Source organism: Hemiscyllium ocellatum, chromosome 23, assembly GCF_020745735.1.
Source record: "Hemiscyllium ocellatum isolate sHemOce1 chromosome 23, sHemOce1.pat.X.cur, whole genome shotgun sequence".
Taxonomy (NCBI): Eukaryota; Metazoa; Chordata; class Chondrichthyes; order Orectolobiformes; family Hemiscylliidae; genus Hemiscyllium; species Hemiscyllium ocellatum.
Genome location: NC_083423.1, coordinates 9,813,841 through 9,830,602, shown reverse-complemented (window position 1 = coordinate 9,830,602; position 16,762 = coordinate 9,813,841). Strand labels below are relative to the sequence as shown.

Here is a 16,762-nt window from a genome sequence, read left to right as displayed (position 1 = left end):
AGTAGCCTAGGTAAAGGATCAGGGTCTATGGCACAGGGTCCACTGATGGTGGGATCTTGCTGTGCTGAAGTTGGTTGCTGCATTTGACTCTGTGACACTGGAGCCTGTGCTTCACAAAGTAACCCCATGGTTGTGCAGTGCTTCGTGATGGTCTAAGACTGTGATAAGGTCATAAACTAAACACAATATTTTTCTTTCTTTGAACAACAGCAAGAAGAAAGCTGGATAGAGAAATAGAGTAGAATCCCGACACTGTGGAAACAGGCCATTTGGCCCAACAAGTCCACACCAACTCTCTGAAGAGTTTCCAACCAAGACCCATTTTCCTAACCTGCACATCCCTGAACACTAAGGGCAATTTAGTATGACCAATTCACCTAACCTGCACATCTTTGGACTCTGGGAGGAAACCTGCACCGACACAGGGAGAATGTGCAAACTTTACCCAGACAGTCACCCAAGGCTGGAATTGAATTCGGGTTCCTGGTGCTGTGAGGCAGCAGTGTTCACCACTGAGCCACCTAATAGCAATCATATTGATAAGACAGAATGTAAGAGAAAAGCAAGAAACACATCAAATGGACAATGAAATTGGAGATTGGGGGTGAGAAATTCAGTTGACCAGGTATTCATGCATCCCATCCAGGAGTGTGAGGGAGGTCCCAGCTGGGATTTAGATCAATGGCATTTAATTCGTTGGACTCTGAAATGTATTTGTACAGCAGGTACGAGTTCCAGTTGGACACAGCATGATTTCCATACCAATGACCTGCTTATCGTCTCAGAACGCACATTGGGAAAGATGTTTTCCCTGGCACGTTTAAAAATAAAGGAGGAGACTCTGTGTCTTTAGAGCAAAAGACTTGTCTGTTCCGTGCTGACGGATTGATAATAACTCGTATCAAAACACCTCGGAATGCTGGCTCACCTTGCTGGCCGAGTTACTGGCTCCCAGCCTCTCCCCTCCCCTGATTCATCCCTCCTCTGTTATCATTCCAGAGGAAACTCAGCTCTTTATCATCTCTGAGGTACTAACCAAAACACAGACAGCTCGTCGCTCAGGGTGCGTGACTGCCACAGAGCCACTCCCAGTGGCTTCTCCACATGCAGGTACCTGGGACTGCCGGGGGTGGGGGGTGGAGGTAGGGGTTGGTGAGTGTACTTTATTCAAAACTCTCTGTGAGAAGCACCACACATGCAGAGGAATTGCAAACTGAGCGTGACTGGCCCCACCTCTGGCGCCACATCACCCATCCTCATCCTTTTACCTTTTGTTTCCTATTATTGTTTTCCCGCATACACCTCACTGCGATCGTGCTTCGTAGTTACTTTAATCTCCATCTGCACAACAGATCTACCACAGCCAGAGATCTCAAGGCAATACCTGCTCTGTGCTGTTCATCGCTTTGTGATGTCTCTATCCATTTCCTTTCACTATTGATATCACTGTAGGGCAGGCAAAGATTCCAGTCGCTATAAAGCTACATTCAAGTTTCCCAAAACCTCTCTACGAGCCTTGGTTGAAACTATGGTTCACGTACATTTTTATGAAATTGTTCATAAAAGGAGAAATAAAACTTGAGAGGACATGGAAACAAGGATGATGCAAAATAAGCCTTTTTCACTCAGCTCCCCCTCAGCAGTCACAGGTACCTGCATAGGGAGCAGTACTGCCTGGAAATGTCATTAGAGACAAGATCAGTTGAGGCTTTGAAGAGGAATGTTGGATAATTATTTGGATAGAGATGGGGGGCAGGGGGATAGAGAGCAGTTTGCCACTGAGTAATAGAACAGGAGCAGTCACAATGGGCCAGATGGTCTCACTCTGTGTCATCTTTATGAGAATCATAGAACCATAGAATTTTACAGTGCAGGAGGCTATTCGATCCATTGTGTCTGTACAGGTTCCAGAGAGTAATCCCACTCTCCAGCCTTATCTCCATAGCTCTCTAACTCCATCCCTTTCAAAGTCGGTGATTATTAATCCCTACACACAATTGCTGTATTTTCTATTTTCTTCCAAACAGCTTTTCCTGAGTCCTGGTGTTACCTCATCTAAATAGATCATTTTTCACATGTGACTGGCCATTTGACTATGGAGGGCATCACACCTGTAGGTAAGTTTATCCTTGTAACCTTGCAGATATTTTGGAGCAGGGAACACCAGATGTCGCTTTGGTGTAGAACTCTTCACTGCTTCTTCATCACTTCTGTGCTGTCAGTCCCATGTTTATGGATTAGTTTCACATGGACTAGGGATGAAACTCAGAATTTTCTGGTGTGGTTAGTTCAGAGCTAAAGTGAACAATTAATGACTCTTAATGTTCATGTGAGGAGACTGAGAGATGTTTTAAACATTCAGAGAATGTCACTGATTAGGACAACACTTATGTCTATCCATGATTCTCCTGAGCAGATGGTGGTCAGTAACTGTCTCTAATCACTACAGTCCATTTGGCATCGTTACACCCACACTGCTGTTTGGGAGGAAGGTCCAGATTTTAACAGTGACAGCAAAATAACAGCAATGTATTTCCAAGTCCGAATACCATGCAGCTTGGAGAAGCTTGACCTTTGTGGTACTCTCAACTATCTGCCAGCCCTGACCTTCTAAATGATAGAAGTTGCTGGTTTGGGAGATGTTGTCTCAGGAGCCCTAGTACAGTATATCCTTTAGATAATAACCACTGCTACATTGTGCATTAGTTGTAGAGGGAGTAGGTGTTTGTGGACATGGTGCCAGTCAGGTGGACACATTGTCCTGGATGGTGTCAAGCATTTTGAATGTTGTTGGACTGCACCCATCCTGGCAAGTGGGGAGTATTCCATCACTCTCCTGACTTGTGCCTTGGAGATAGTGAATAGGCTTTGGGGAGTCAGGAACTTACTTATTCACTACAGGATTTGTAGCCTCTGATCTGCTCTTGTAGCCACAGCATTTATATGGTGAGTTCATTTTAGTTTCTGATTAACAGTAATCCCCAGGATATTGGTAGTTGGGGATTCAGTGAGGACAATGCCACTGACTGTCAAGAGCCGATGATTAGATTGTCTCTGTTTGAGATAGTTATTTTCTGGCATTTGTGTGAGATGAATGTTACTTGAGACTCATCAGCACAGGCCTGGATGTTGTCTGGGTCTAGCTGCATTTGGACATGGTCTATTTCAGCGTTGGGAACACTGTGACTGAATATCACACAGTCATCAGCAAATATTTCCACTTCTGACTTCGTGATGGAGGGGAAGAGTATTATTGAAAAAACAGAAGATGGCTGGGCCAAGGACATAAGCCTAATGAACTACTGCACTGATGTTCTGGAGCTGAGATGACTGATGTCCAACAACCTGAACCATTTGCATGTGACTCCAACTAGCGGAGAACTTTCCCCCGATTCTCGTTTTGTTTTGATGCTATAGTCTGTCAAATACTCCCTTAGTATCAAGAGCAGGAACAATTATTTGTCCTCCTCAGTTCAGCTGTCTTATCTGTGTTTTGGCCTAGAAATGAGAAGAGCTGTTCTGGCACTGTTCCAGATGGAGTTGTCATACATTGAGCAGGTTACTCATACAGGTGAACGTCCATTTATTGAACCGAATGGAATTAGAGGTTTTGTGTGACTGTGCGTGCATGAGAGTATGTGTGTGTTTGAGTTTGCATGTGTACATATGCTTATCAGTGTGAGTGTATGCATGAGTACATGTAGGAAAACTGATGCAAAAACTGGCCAAAAGCACAATTTGTTTGATGTACTAATGATCTTCATTAGATCTCATGATCTAATCTAAAACTGTGGTTCAGATATTAGTTGTAAACAATCAGACATAGTACTTACTAATTTGTCATGAACAGGATTACGCAATGTTCAGCAGGTGAATGCTTTCAACTCAGCTTGTTTGGTTTTGTTTGCATTTGAGTCCTTTGGTTCTGCTGATGTTTTCTGAGTCAGTTATAAGCCAAAATGGCGATAGTAATATTTCACCCTTTTATTTACAATAATACAATCCATGAATGTTGCTCATTCAAAGTGACAGCTAAACCATCGTTCAAGAGATCTGTAAATTCTCTTCCCATTGAACTGTTCATGCACCATTATTGATGACCCAAACATGCAGTTAAAAATCACACAACACCAGGTTATAGTCCAACAGGTTTAATTGGAAGCACTAGCTTTCGGAGTGACGCTCCTTCATCAGGTAATAGTGGAGGGCTCGATCATAACACAGAATTTATAGCAAAAATTTGCAGTTTGATGTAACTGAAAAGTTGAAAAATGCAACTTTTTAAAAAAAAGGTTTTGTGATTTACACATGAAAGAAGTGAAACTATCACTGTATTCTAACAGATGAAAGGCTTAACAGACAATCAATTTTTCAATGTATAATTTCAATTACATCACACTGCAAATTTTTGCTACAAATTCTGTGTTACGATCGAGCCCTCCACTATCACCTGATGAAGGAGCGTCACTCCGAAAGCTAGTGTGCTTCCAGTTAAACCTGTTGGACTATAACCTGGTGTTGTGTGATCTTTAACTTTGTACACCCCAGTCCAACACCGGCATCTCCAAACCAAACATGCAGTGGCATTGACCAGTCAGTAGATGTCAGCAAATATACATGGTTTCAATTCCCATCTTTGCCATTCCTCTTGAATGTGATGGTCACTGAATTGTGTGTCATTTTGTTGTCATGGAACATAGTTTAGAGAGCTTCTGTAGTTCTAATGCTGAAGGGTTTTGACACCCAAATCATAAGATTCTGCAATTTGCCCAATACATTTTTTTTTCTTTAGCACACTAGCAGGGCTGAATCGCACTGAGGATGACTGAGAATAGTCAGTTGTGAAATCAGGAACATGAGTTAAACCCCAAAACGCTTCTTTTCCTTCCATGTCAGTCAGTGGCTTGAAAATCAAGCAGTGCATAAAACAAGCAGCCAATCCTCACTTACCAGTTTTAGCTTAACTGCGCCCTGATCATTTTACCAGCCCAAGTCCATGGAGTCTCATTGGAAGCATCATTGCTATTTCTAAGTTGCCATTAGTACTGGCTGTGATGGTAAGTAGCAGCATGCTATTTGACATGGGGAGAGTCAGGTCTAGCCCTCGCCCTGTTCTCACCTGACACTGCCCATGTACTGTCTTCTTCATCTTCGGCATCCAGGTATTCCAGCAGCCAGCATGTGGTCTCCTCTAGGAGTGGAGCTCTCGGCCTAGCCTGGGCGGTCTTCTTTGGTAGAGGCTTCCGGCCCAGTATTCCAGTACCTTAGCTGCATCTTCAGGGTATTCCATTATTCTTTCATCTGCTTTTCCCCAGCCCAGGAACCAAGAACTGAACTGGGACAGCACAGTGGCTCAGTGGTTAGCACTGCTGCCTCACAGCGTCAGGGGCCCGGGTTTGATTCCAGCCTCAGGTGACTGTGTGGAGTTTGCACATTCTCCCTGTGTCAGTGTGGCTTTCCTCTGGGTGCTCCGGTTTCCTTCCACAATCCAAAGATGCGCAAGCAGGTGAATTGGCCATGCTAACTAGCCCATCATGTTAGGTGCATTAGTTAGGGGTCAATATAAGGAAGGGGAATTGGTCTGGGTGGGTCGCTCTTCAGAGGGTCAGTGTGGACTTGTTGGGCTGAAGGGCCTGTTTCCATATTGTAGAATGTCTATCTGTGACGACCTTTGTCTCAATTTTACTTTTTATTATTCATTCTTCCTATTATTAATAATTTTATTATTATTATTTATTATTAATATTATTAAAGAATGATTGATGTAGGCACAGTGGTGAAGTAACTTATAAAACTTTTCACAGTATTTTTCATGTAAAAGTACGATAAATTTCCATTCTACAGCAGGAATCATTAGAGAATTTTTGAGAGAAAGTGAGGATAAGGCATTGAGAGTAAAGATCAGCCTCTGAATGGTGAAGCAGGTTCGAAGGGCAAAATGGGCTCCTGCTGCTTCGAGTTCCTACATTTCCCCACCAAGAGTGGGGATTCCAAATGACTTTTTCTTTTCATTTTCCCCTGGGAAGCACTGAAGACAAGGCAATCAAAGCATTGTTCATTCTGGGTGAGATAAAGATGGGTCTGGGAATAAAATCTGCCGGTGTTGCTGCTGGGCTTTCATATGAATTATTCAAGGGTTTGTTTATAAGCTGACCAGAATGATTGCTCTGTTGATCTATTGCTTTACGACTGACTGAACGAGTGGGACTGTTATGATAGTTTCGTGAAAATGCACACTTTTCATGTTTTCTGCTTCTGCTGCATCTCTTCAGTCAGATGTGACCTTGTCAAGCCAATGAATAGCAAGGTTAAATGTGAGCGTAATATTTCATCAATGATAAAGAGAAGCAGTATAGACAGAGGATGGAGCTAACATTTTCAGAAGAATGGAGGTCAATTATGAAATTGGACAAGTAAAAAGGAAGTTAAATTCAGCACTCAGTATTAGGGTTTTAAGGTGTTGTAATATTATCCCTCCAACGTGAGGGTGGAGAAGGTCTCACCTGCCCTGGAAGCATGTCATAATATTTCCAAAGAGGCTGATTAAAATAAATATCACGTTTACCTATTTTTGGTTCTTTTATTTTACTGGTCCAGCAACTTCAGGTGAGGAGTAGGTAGTTAACTGTAACTAGGTCAGAGTCACAGGACTCAACAATCAGCTCAGTGGAAGCGCTACCTGAACCTCGCATTTTCTTTTTTTGGAATTCTCTACATCTTCACAATAAATTGAAAACTCAAAACATTAACCATGCAAATGCAAGCTTAAGTACCTTTTTAATGCTGTGCTAATTGTTAATGGAGTTTTACATTCCTATGCACTTTTGATAGTCATTAGGTGTGTCAAATGGATGAAGCCATTTGAAGTACCTTTTGAAACAGGATAAAATGTTGTAATGAAAGAAACAAGACAGCCAACCTGGCAAACTCCCACAAACAGCAGTGTGATAATGATCAGAGAATCTGTTTTGGTGATGTTGATTGAGGAATAAATAATAGCTTGGACATCAGGCTGAAAAGCTTTGGTCTTCTTTGAAATTGTACCATGGAATCTTTACATTCAAATCAAACAGGAGATAGGGCTGTAATTTAGTCTTATCCTAAAGACAACACTTCTATCATCCTGAATGTTTGTGCTGCACTCTGACGACCAATTTCTGGGACAAACATCACTGCAATATATAATTGTGACCATTTCTTTAGGTTATGAATTTTTTGAGGAGTTATTAAACATGTCTTTTCTTTCTCTCATTCAATGCAATCTCGATTTCCATATTGTTTTCCCTTTTAAAGGATAGAATCCCAACAACGTGGAAACAGGTCATTTGACGCACCAATCGTCCGAACAGCATCCTGTCTGTGCCGACTGCTACATTTCCCATAGCTAATTCATCTAACCTGCACATTTTGGACTGGGGGAGGAAATCCACTCAGAAACATTGTGCAAACTCTACACAAAGAGCCACCCAAGGCTGGAACTGAATCCAGGCATTGTGAGGCAGCAGTGCTAACACTCAGTCACCAGATTTCTGATGTCTCTCGCTGTGCCTGGTTTGCAATTATCCCATCATCTCTACCCATTTTCATAATGACAATCCCGAAGCCTGATTGGTAAAGGAGGCATCTTTTTGGTTGTCTTGATCACTTCAGACCCAGTTGTCATTACTGTGCTGTTAACTAATCATACTTTCAGCACTGGTGTTTAGTTTGAATCAGCTAGGTAAAAGTGAGGACTGCAGCTGCTGGAAATCAGGGTCAAGATTAGTGTGGTGCTGGAAAAGCACAGCAGGTCATGCAGCGTCTGAGGAGCAGGAAAATCGACGCTTCAGCAAAAGCCCTTCATCAGGAATGAAGGCAGGGAGCCTCCAAGGTAGAGAGATAAATGGAAGGAGGATGAGGCTGGGGAGAAGGTAGCAAAGAGTACCTGGGGGAGTTTCAATGAGAGAGAGAGACTCACTGAGATTCTTGTGGAGAGAGGACAAGAACTTCTTCAAGGTAGGCATCCTTGCAAGAGGATTCGCAGTAAGGATAAAATCAATTGGCAAAAGTGAGGACTTGCATGGGAAACTGAAACCGTAATGACAGATACTGCTACTCATTAAAACAAAACCTGGCTCATTGACTTGCTTTGGCTAAGATTCTTCCACATTTGCATCACCTATTAAATGGGAGAAATATTCCTTCAGCTCTCAGCTACTTCCTGAGGCCTATTAATGAAATTCTAACATTATTCATAGTTCACTGTCTGATCAGCAATAACAATGAACAAAGAGGAGGATTGCCAAGTTGTAAATTTGGCTGTTGCTGGTCAGGAATAAGACAAGCTACATATGTTTGGTTGTGTACTGCACAGTAGAGTCATAGAGATGTACAGCACAATACCAGACCCTTCGGTCCAACTCGTTCATGCTGACCAGATATCCTAAATTAATCCAGTCCCATTTGCAGCACTTGGCCCATTTCCCTCTAAACCCTTCCTTTCCATATACTCAGGAAGAGTGAAGAGTTTGGGTATGACAAATAATTTTCCTTCCCAGCCTTTTAATGCTGTTCCTCTGTCTTCTGAGCAGACCAACTAATAATAGGTAATGACCCATAGTTTCTCACTCATTTCCTTTGCCTGTGGTTGATCTCACTGTGTGTGGGCATGGACTATTGGCAGCCAGTTTTAATCTTGGGTGGCATCACTTACCTGAGATGAAGCTGTCCTTCACCGAGCCCCCAGCAACTTGACACTTTCAGGCCGTGGCATGTGAGTTGGTTGCCTGCGATTAGGCTTCATTAGGTTGACTAGATTGATACACACTGGATAATTTATCTCCAGACCCTCAGAGTCCAGCAAGTGAGGCTAATTGCAGCCTCACTAGTGCAACATTTGCATGTCCGATGGTCAGGGATCAGAGACAGATTGGCTAGCCTATCTCCACACTCACCTTATCCTATTCTCACTGGAGCCAGAATACGACTCCTATTTAATGCACGAGGACTGTGGTTCTTGAGAAACACGTGCTGAAAGACTTTGGGAGCTCCCCTCAACCCATTTCATAAAAAAGGCAAATTAGTGAAGAATGCATTCTGACTCGAAGAGATAGATTAAAGGACCCACAAACTGGGTTGGAGTGCAGACAAAGCTACATTCAATTGTGCTTTTAATATGAAAACATTCTTGTAGCCTTAGGAATGAGTACAAATTGTGCCAGGATATCTCAGGTCATCAGAACCTGCTTGGCTCGGGAAGACAAGCCACACTGAAGCTGACGGGTCTCAATGTCAAGTTGCTCCTTGGACTGTAAGTGCACTTAAAATATTTTGAAGCTCCATGCAACAATTCACTTAGCACATAGTTAAATGAATGACACTCCTGTTCTGCTGTGCTGTTATGGTGAATGCCTGAGTACTTATTTTTCACTGTTTATGGACAGGCATACGGAACCTCCTGGGATACAGAATGGAAGTGGTGTCTTCAGTGACAGAATGCCGGGCTGCATAATGTAATGAAGGCAGCTCAACACCAGCTTAAATCCATAGAAAAAGAAATCACCTAAAGCCAGCACTGAACTGTTTTTAAAATTGATTTCAGAGTTTTGTTCTTTATTGCTGTAGCAAGATTTTCACTGAATCATTCCTTGTGCAAACAGCATACTGACTTCAGTTGTAAATGTGCCTTTTATTCCTTTAGAGCCTTATCCTACTGGCCCAGTTTATGAAGCTGTGCTTGCTCTGTAGCATTCCATTCCTTTGCACAAACCAGCTGAGGAAATCAGTAGGTCCTGACAAAGGTTCCCACCTTCCCAAAGATAAACTGAGTGGCCCATAGCATAGGGAAGCAAAGAGTTCCACTGAGAGTGGAGTGTGGCAAAGAGTTGGAATTTCAGCTGGTGGTCAACAGTGTGGATTTTGCAAAGCAATTCTCAAAAACAAGGCGCATTGTCAGCAGTTTCCTGGTTCTTTGGTTAGCTTTCCCTGTGCTACTGTCCTGCATATCCATATTCAAACACAAACAGAGTGGAGGGCCATCATGATTGCCATCAATTTTCTTAATCATCCAGTTGAGATATGTTATAATTGAGTCATAGAGTCATAGAGATGTATAAGATGGAAATAGACTCTTCTGTCTAACTCGTCCTTGCCAACCAGATATCCCAACCTAATATAGTTCCACTTGCCAGCACCCGGCCCATATCCCTCCAAACCCTTCTTATTCATATACCCATTCAGATGCCTTTTAAATGTTGCAATTGTACCAGCCTCCACCACTTCCTCTGGCAGCTCATTCCATAGATGTACCACCTTCTATGTGAAAATGTTTCCCCTTAGGTCTCTTTTACATCTTTCCACTCTCACCCTAAACCTATGCCCTCTAGTTCTGGACTCACCCACCCCAGACACTCTATTTATCTTATCCATGCCCCTCATGATGTTGTAAACCTCTGTAAGTCACCCCTCAGCCTCCGACACTGCAGGGAAAACAGCCCTAGCCTATTCAGTATCTCCCTATAGCTCAAGTCCTCCAACCCTGGAAACATCCTTGTAAATCTTTTCTGAATCCTTTCGAATTTCACAATATCCTTCCGATAGGAAGGAGACCAGAATTGCACACAATATTCCAAAAGTGGCCTAACCAACATCCTGTACAGTCGCAACGTGACCTCCCAACTCCTATACTCAATACTCTGCCCAATAAAGGAAAGTATACCAAACGCCTTCTTCACTATCCTATCTACCTGCAACTCCACTTTCAAGGAGCTATGAACCTGCATAGTTTGGGATATCTATTTGGGTTTATAGTCGGTATGGACTGGTTGGAACAAAGGGTCTGTTTCCATGCTGTGTGACTCTACAAATCTATTCCTCAGGATCGGGTGGTGCTTGGGCCTCCTGTCTCAAAGGTAGGAATGCCACAAGGGGCCTCATACTGATGACTGTAGTACTGATGGAGATATAAGAACGATGTTAACAAGGAGATCATGATGCTGTTAGACAGGATGGAACCAGGAGTGTGGTGTCTCAGTTATGTCCTCGCCTCCCTTCTCTTATGCACTGTGTTATATTCAACATGGGTTAATGCTGTCGTTTGCCTGAATGTAGACTATCTCCAGTCAACTACTTTGACTCAAGCTTTCCACATACAGGGCAAGCAGGTTTTTGTGTTCCCTAACTTGGAAGGCAATGAAGAACTTGCAGTAATAAACACATTGTGAAATATTCTCTCAGGTAAGGCCCAGAGCAAGAAGAGCAGTCAGCCCACAATGAATACCCAGGAAAGGCCTGTGGCACAGCAGAACGCTGCTACCAGTCAGTCGGATGGTGGGTGCATGGGAAAAGCTACAAGGCAAGGAGATCCAGGGGCAATAAACAGGATACTCAACACCAACAATAAAAACCTAAGTGCCCGTAGCTGGGATGCTGTGATGGCACCAGATTCCGGTCACAGAGCGTGGCAGTCTGAACAAGATTCAGCATAACAGGTGAGTGCAGAATAAAGGTTTTACAGAGGTGAGAAATGAAAGGGAAACACAGGAGGTTCACCATCAGAAAACACAAGGAAGCAAAAATATAAACTCACTACCATCAAAGTCAGGGCTCCATGATGGTTCAGTGGTTAGCATGGCTGCCTCACAGCACCAAGAACCCAGGTTCAATTCTTGAGTGATGGTGTGGTGTTTGCATGTTCTCCTCATGGTTCCTCTGGTCCATAGATGTACAGGGTGGATGGACTGGCCATGCTAGATTGCCCACAATGTCCAGGGAGTTGCTGGTCAGTTGCACTAACCATGGGAAATACAGGGATTGGGTAGGATAGGGAATGGGTTGGTGCAGGCTTGTTGGGCTGAATGGCCTGCTTTTACTCTTAGGGAGTCTATGAAAATATCCTGTAGGCAAGAGCTTTACCCAACCAGTAACAGAGAAGGGACATGAGTGCCAGGAGAGTGAGACCCCATTTCAAATCAACCACCAAACTATTCTAATCCCATTTCTCAGTACTGGGCCCATAGCCTTGTGTGTCTTGGCGTTGCAAGTGCACATCTAAATACTTCTTCAATGTTTTGAGGGTTCTGCCACTATCACTAATACAGGCAATAAGTTCCAGAAAATGATTAAAAGTGTAGAATATAGATAATTAATAATCAGAAGTACAGAGTCTAGAGTGTACAGTAAAAGACGTGGAGGTATTGTTCTATGATGAGTCACTATGGTGATTAGTCAGAAATTTTATCAGTGTTATTCTGGTGATGTGAGATAATCTGGAACTAGGACCCAGATATATAAAGTCTCAAACCTGCCCTCTCCTAACCTCTCTTATGTATGTTGTACAATGCTCAATGCATGTTGGTGATGTTCACTTTTCTATGTGTGTACTATCTCCTATCCCCTGATCTGATCTGATTACATTTTCAACCAAGATTACCCGACTTCAAAGCTGCAGAAGTATCAATTTTGTGAAGAATGGCAGAGAAAACCATCAGCTCTGCCCTCCGAGACTGATGATTTATATTTTCAAATAGGAATACTTGTCCATTGTTTTTAAAAAGGAGAATTTACTGATGGCTATAGAGGCTTCATGAACAAAATATGGGGACAGAATGACTTAAATTCAATGCATTTATTGCAAAGGGATACACTGACTGCTATCTTTAACCCTAGGAGATATGCTTTCAGATAAATGATGAACAGACTAGGTATCAGATGAAGGGTAGTCTGAAGTGTGCATATCTATATCATCATGAACAAACAATGTGACTGATGTACAGATAACACAAAATAGTCTGTTATAGTCTTCTATTGTCCATGATGATTAAAAGTCACTTTTTTTTCCCTGCATCCCAGGCCTAACAGCCTCTGGAATTAACAATTAACCACCAAAATAAAAATGCCCACTTGGGATCACTCGTTTGCATTACAATAGATTATTTCTGGAGATACAACATGAAGGAACGAAATATTTGCATTTTTATAGCTTCTTCCTTGACTCTCAGCATCATTCTGTTTCACAGGTAGTGGGAAGACTTCTACAAGTGCTTCAACTAGAGATAACTTCTCCATGTATGTCAAAGTTCTTGGAATACTGGGAAATAGTGAGATTTAACCATCATTGACAATAGAAGACTGTAGCAGATCCGAATAAATTGGATTCTAAATCACTTTAACGTCAAGTGCTTGAGAAGGACATCACTGCTGCAATACAAGACTTACAAGTTGTCCCAAAATATATCATGAAATTCTGTGGCACTATAATGTACTAAAGGATGAATTGGTCATTGCCAGACCATTTACACAACTCGGTATGATCCAATAGATTTCCCCAATAAGGTACCCGACAACCTCATATAAAGTGCTGTTTCCTCTTTCTCCCCTCTTCCTTGAACTCCAGCCAAACTGCACAGCCTCAAATTCTCTCCAATCTTGAATTTCTGACTTTGCATTCTAAGCAAGTGCTTACAGAAAGAAAAAAAATTTCCAATTTAGCATTTCTATCTGGAATTAATGCCGTTCTCATTTTTCCGAGCCACGGTTTGTTAATATTCCACATGGTCCCATACTCTAGGAATAATGTGCAGCTTAATCTATGAACAAGGTGCAATCATGCTCAGCAGAGTATAACAGTTATTAGGACGGAGATTAAATAAAAATAATTAGAAAAAGTTAGTTGAGTTTTGATGTATTAATTATTCTGGACTGCTTTATTCCAAAGACTAATTATCTGCTTCACTGCATCTGCCAAGCTTTCTCCATCTCAAAATTACATTGAAATAATTATGTTCCCAATTTGAAAGAAAACTAGAACATACTAACTCCGTAGAACATTTTTACAGGACCTGTACTGTCAGTATGCTCGGCTTTCTCTCTAACTTCAAATTGCAGGCAATTTATTTCAACATTAATTATGATGAGGTGAAGATTTGAATGTTTTGGACAGTTCTGATGGTTATTTTCCCTGATGAACCATTAGGAAAGTTATTGACGTCAACTCCAAGCTTCTGCCTGCCTTTAGAGTGCTGTTAAAAGTGGAAAATCCTTGGTGTGAGAGTTTAAGCCAGGGCCGATATCAATTAACAGCATCTCCTCGTGCCAAAAGAACATTAGCATGACTAGAGATGACAAGTCTCCATGCCTGTGATTCATTAGGAGTTGGTTATACATGCTCTTAACTATGCAATTTTACAGTAGGAAAGACGAGAGAGAAAATCAGAGGCCTCATCAATCCAAAGTTTTCAGTAAAACTTTCCAGTCACTCTATAGAAAGAAAGAGGCTGGAGAGTCGGTGAACTGACTGTCAGCTGAGGAATTGACAAGCAGTGAGAGAACATAAGGCAAAAATGTAAAAGCTCACCTCCTCAGTGAGCTAACTCCCCATTACAACAGCTTCATTGAGCCTCCCTCTATTGTAGGTGCTTCTAATATCTCACCCGACTGCTGATTTGAAACATTCATCATTTTGAAGAATTGAATTCTTCCAGATCTCAGTGTTGGATACACTTCTCACCCCTCTAATGTTATGTCCTTTGGCCCCTCTTTTCTTAACTCGGAGAATGTATTTTGGGTTTTAGCCATGAAAGAATTTGGCAATCTTCTCCTGCCATCCGTGTGCTGGCTGCAATTTGCTTTGCTACAGTTTTGGAAGTATTTCACACAGTGAGAGCAGAATAACATTTATTTTCCCCTAAGACCAGTATTGGCCCAGATCAAAAGGTCGATGAATCAATCACTTTAGCCTTCAATTATGTTGGCCACTTTAGGCTTCCTGAAGAAGGGCTCATGCCCAAAATGTCGATTCTCCTGCTCCTTGGATGCTGCCTGACCTGCTGAGCTTTTCCAGCAACATATTTTCACCACTTTAGATTTCCGTCAAGCATACCGCTGACCATGGATTTGAGCTATCTATTGCAAATAGTTTTATTCTGTCACATAGGAATCACAGCACAGAAACAATCTGTTTGGTATTTATGTTTACATGTTTCTTCTCCCATCCTACCTCATCTCATCTGATCTGCATTTCTGTCAGTTCTTTTGTCTCTCATGTTCTTATCAAGCTGCCCGTAAAACCATCAATGCTATTCATCTCATAGCGAATTCTGCATTCTCTGGGTAAAGTATACTCCCATGAACTCTTTATTCAATGACATTTTGCTCTGATTTCCTTATTAGTGCCACCCCTTTATTAGTAGTATGGTGATTGATATTATTCACTTGAATCTGTGCTGTTTGCATAAAAGAAAAATAAATCTTGTGCTTTATAAAATCCTTGATTATTCGAAGTACACATGTCTCGTAAAAATATCTATTTGCAATAAAATTGGATGAAAGCCAGTTCCACTTAGTTATACCATTATGGCACTCATTTTGATTCCTTTTTGTTTTTCGTCCTAGCCAAGATTGAGATCTAACTGGTATTTATTTTCATATAATCAAATGAGATCAGCTGACAGTGCATATCACAGTTTCCTCCTTTTGTATCCTGTAGTGAGGAAGTGTTGCATTGTTGGAGGTGCTGTCTTTTTTAGGATAAGATATTAAACAGAGTCCCTTGTCTACCCACTAACGTTGCCATGAGAGAACTCCTGCACTCTGCTGCGTTTTGACCATGACTTATTGCTCAACTGGGCAGCATGGTGGCTCAGTGGTTAGCCCTGCTAATTCACAGCACCAGGGATCCAGGTTCAATTCCAGCCTCAGGTGACTGTGTGGAGTTTGCACATTCTCCATGTATCACTTGGGTATTCTGGTATCCTTCTACAGTCCAAAGGTGTGCCGGTTAGATGGATTGGCCATGCTAAATTGGCTACAGTATCTGGGGATATGCAGATGAGGTGGGGATAGAGGGGTACATCTGATTGGGATGTTTTTTGGTGGGCTGATGTGAATGTGGTGGTCTGTTTTCAAACTGTAGGGATTCTATGAATTGATATTTCTGCAATAAATTTTCATTATTTAGCCATCCACAGGATGTGGGTGACAGGAGCTAAGTGCGAATTTATTGCGCAGAGGGCAGTTAAGACTCAACCACATTGCTGTGGGTCTTGAGTAGCATACAGGCCAGCTGATTTCCTTCCTCAAAGGACATTAGTGAAATAGGTGGGGTCTTTCCCCCAATAGTGAAGGAAACCACACAGCTCTTATTTCCAGATTTTCATTGAATCAAATTCTAACATTTTCTGTAGCAGGGTTTGAACCTGGATCTCTGGCTGAATGTCCCATCAATAATATGAATAAGTCACTGCCTCCTCTTTGACACAGTCATTGCCAGGTTGTTGTTTGTACTAGCTTGCTGTGTCTAGGATTTGACTTTCTATTTAATCGTAACAATTGATTATATGAAATGTTTTAAAATATTTCTTGAAGCTATGATCAATGCAAGTCATTTTTCTCTTTCTGTTGCTTATATATGTTACTACATGTCACCCTCCATTGTACAGAATAATAACAAACATTGCAGGAGAACAGAGAAGGCTGGAAACTCCTGGCATAGAAAAAGAAAATTAGTCACCGGTTCCAGAAGGAAAATACTGATTAATTTATTCACTGGGAATCTTCAGCAGAAACATTAAACTCGCCTTCTCATTCAGACACTGCCTAAGCAGCTCATTGTTTCCAATATTCTTTTTTCTGATTGTCACATCACAATGCCTTCAAACTGGGTGCATTATTTGTCTCAAGCATTGGAACATCTTTGTTAAGACTCTAGCCTAGCTAGCAGATGTGGAGAAATGAAAGGGAAAATGTTTGTTGGTGAGGACTGAATTAATGAAGGATTGAAAAACAT

General features: G+C 41.8%; 1 long non-coding RNA gene across 2 annotated transcripts; it reads left to right on the top strand.

Moving 5' to 3' along the window:
* The first annotated feature begins 923 nt into the window (after positions 1–923).
* Positions 924–16,548, top strand: LOC132826849 (uncharacterized). Of its 2 annotated transcripts, none has more exons than XR_009645925.1 (4): positions 924–1,110; positions 2,028–2,117; positions 11,215–11,468; positions 16,416–16,548. It is a non-coding gene; the product is annotated as an uncharacterized LOC132826849 (long non-coding RNA). The 2 variants fall into 2 exon arrangements; XR_009645924.1 differs by lacking the exon at positions 16,416–16,548 and adding an exon at positions 12,996–13,388.
* The last annotated feature ends 214 nt before the right edge of the window (positions 16,549–16,762 follow it).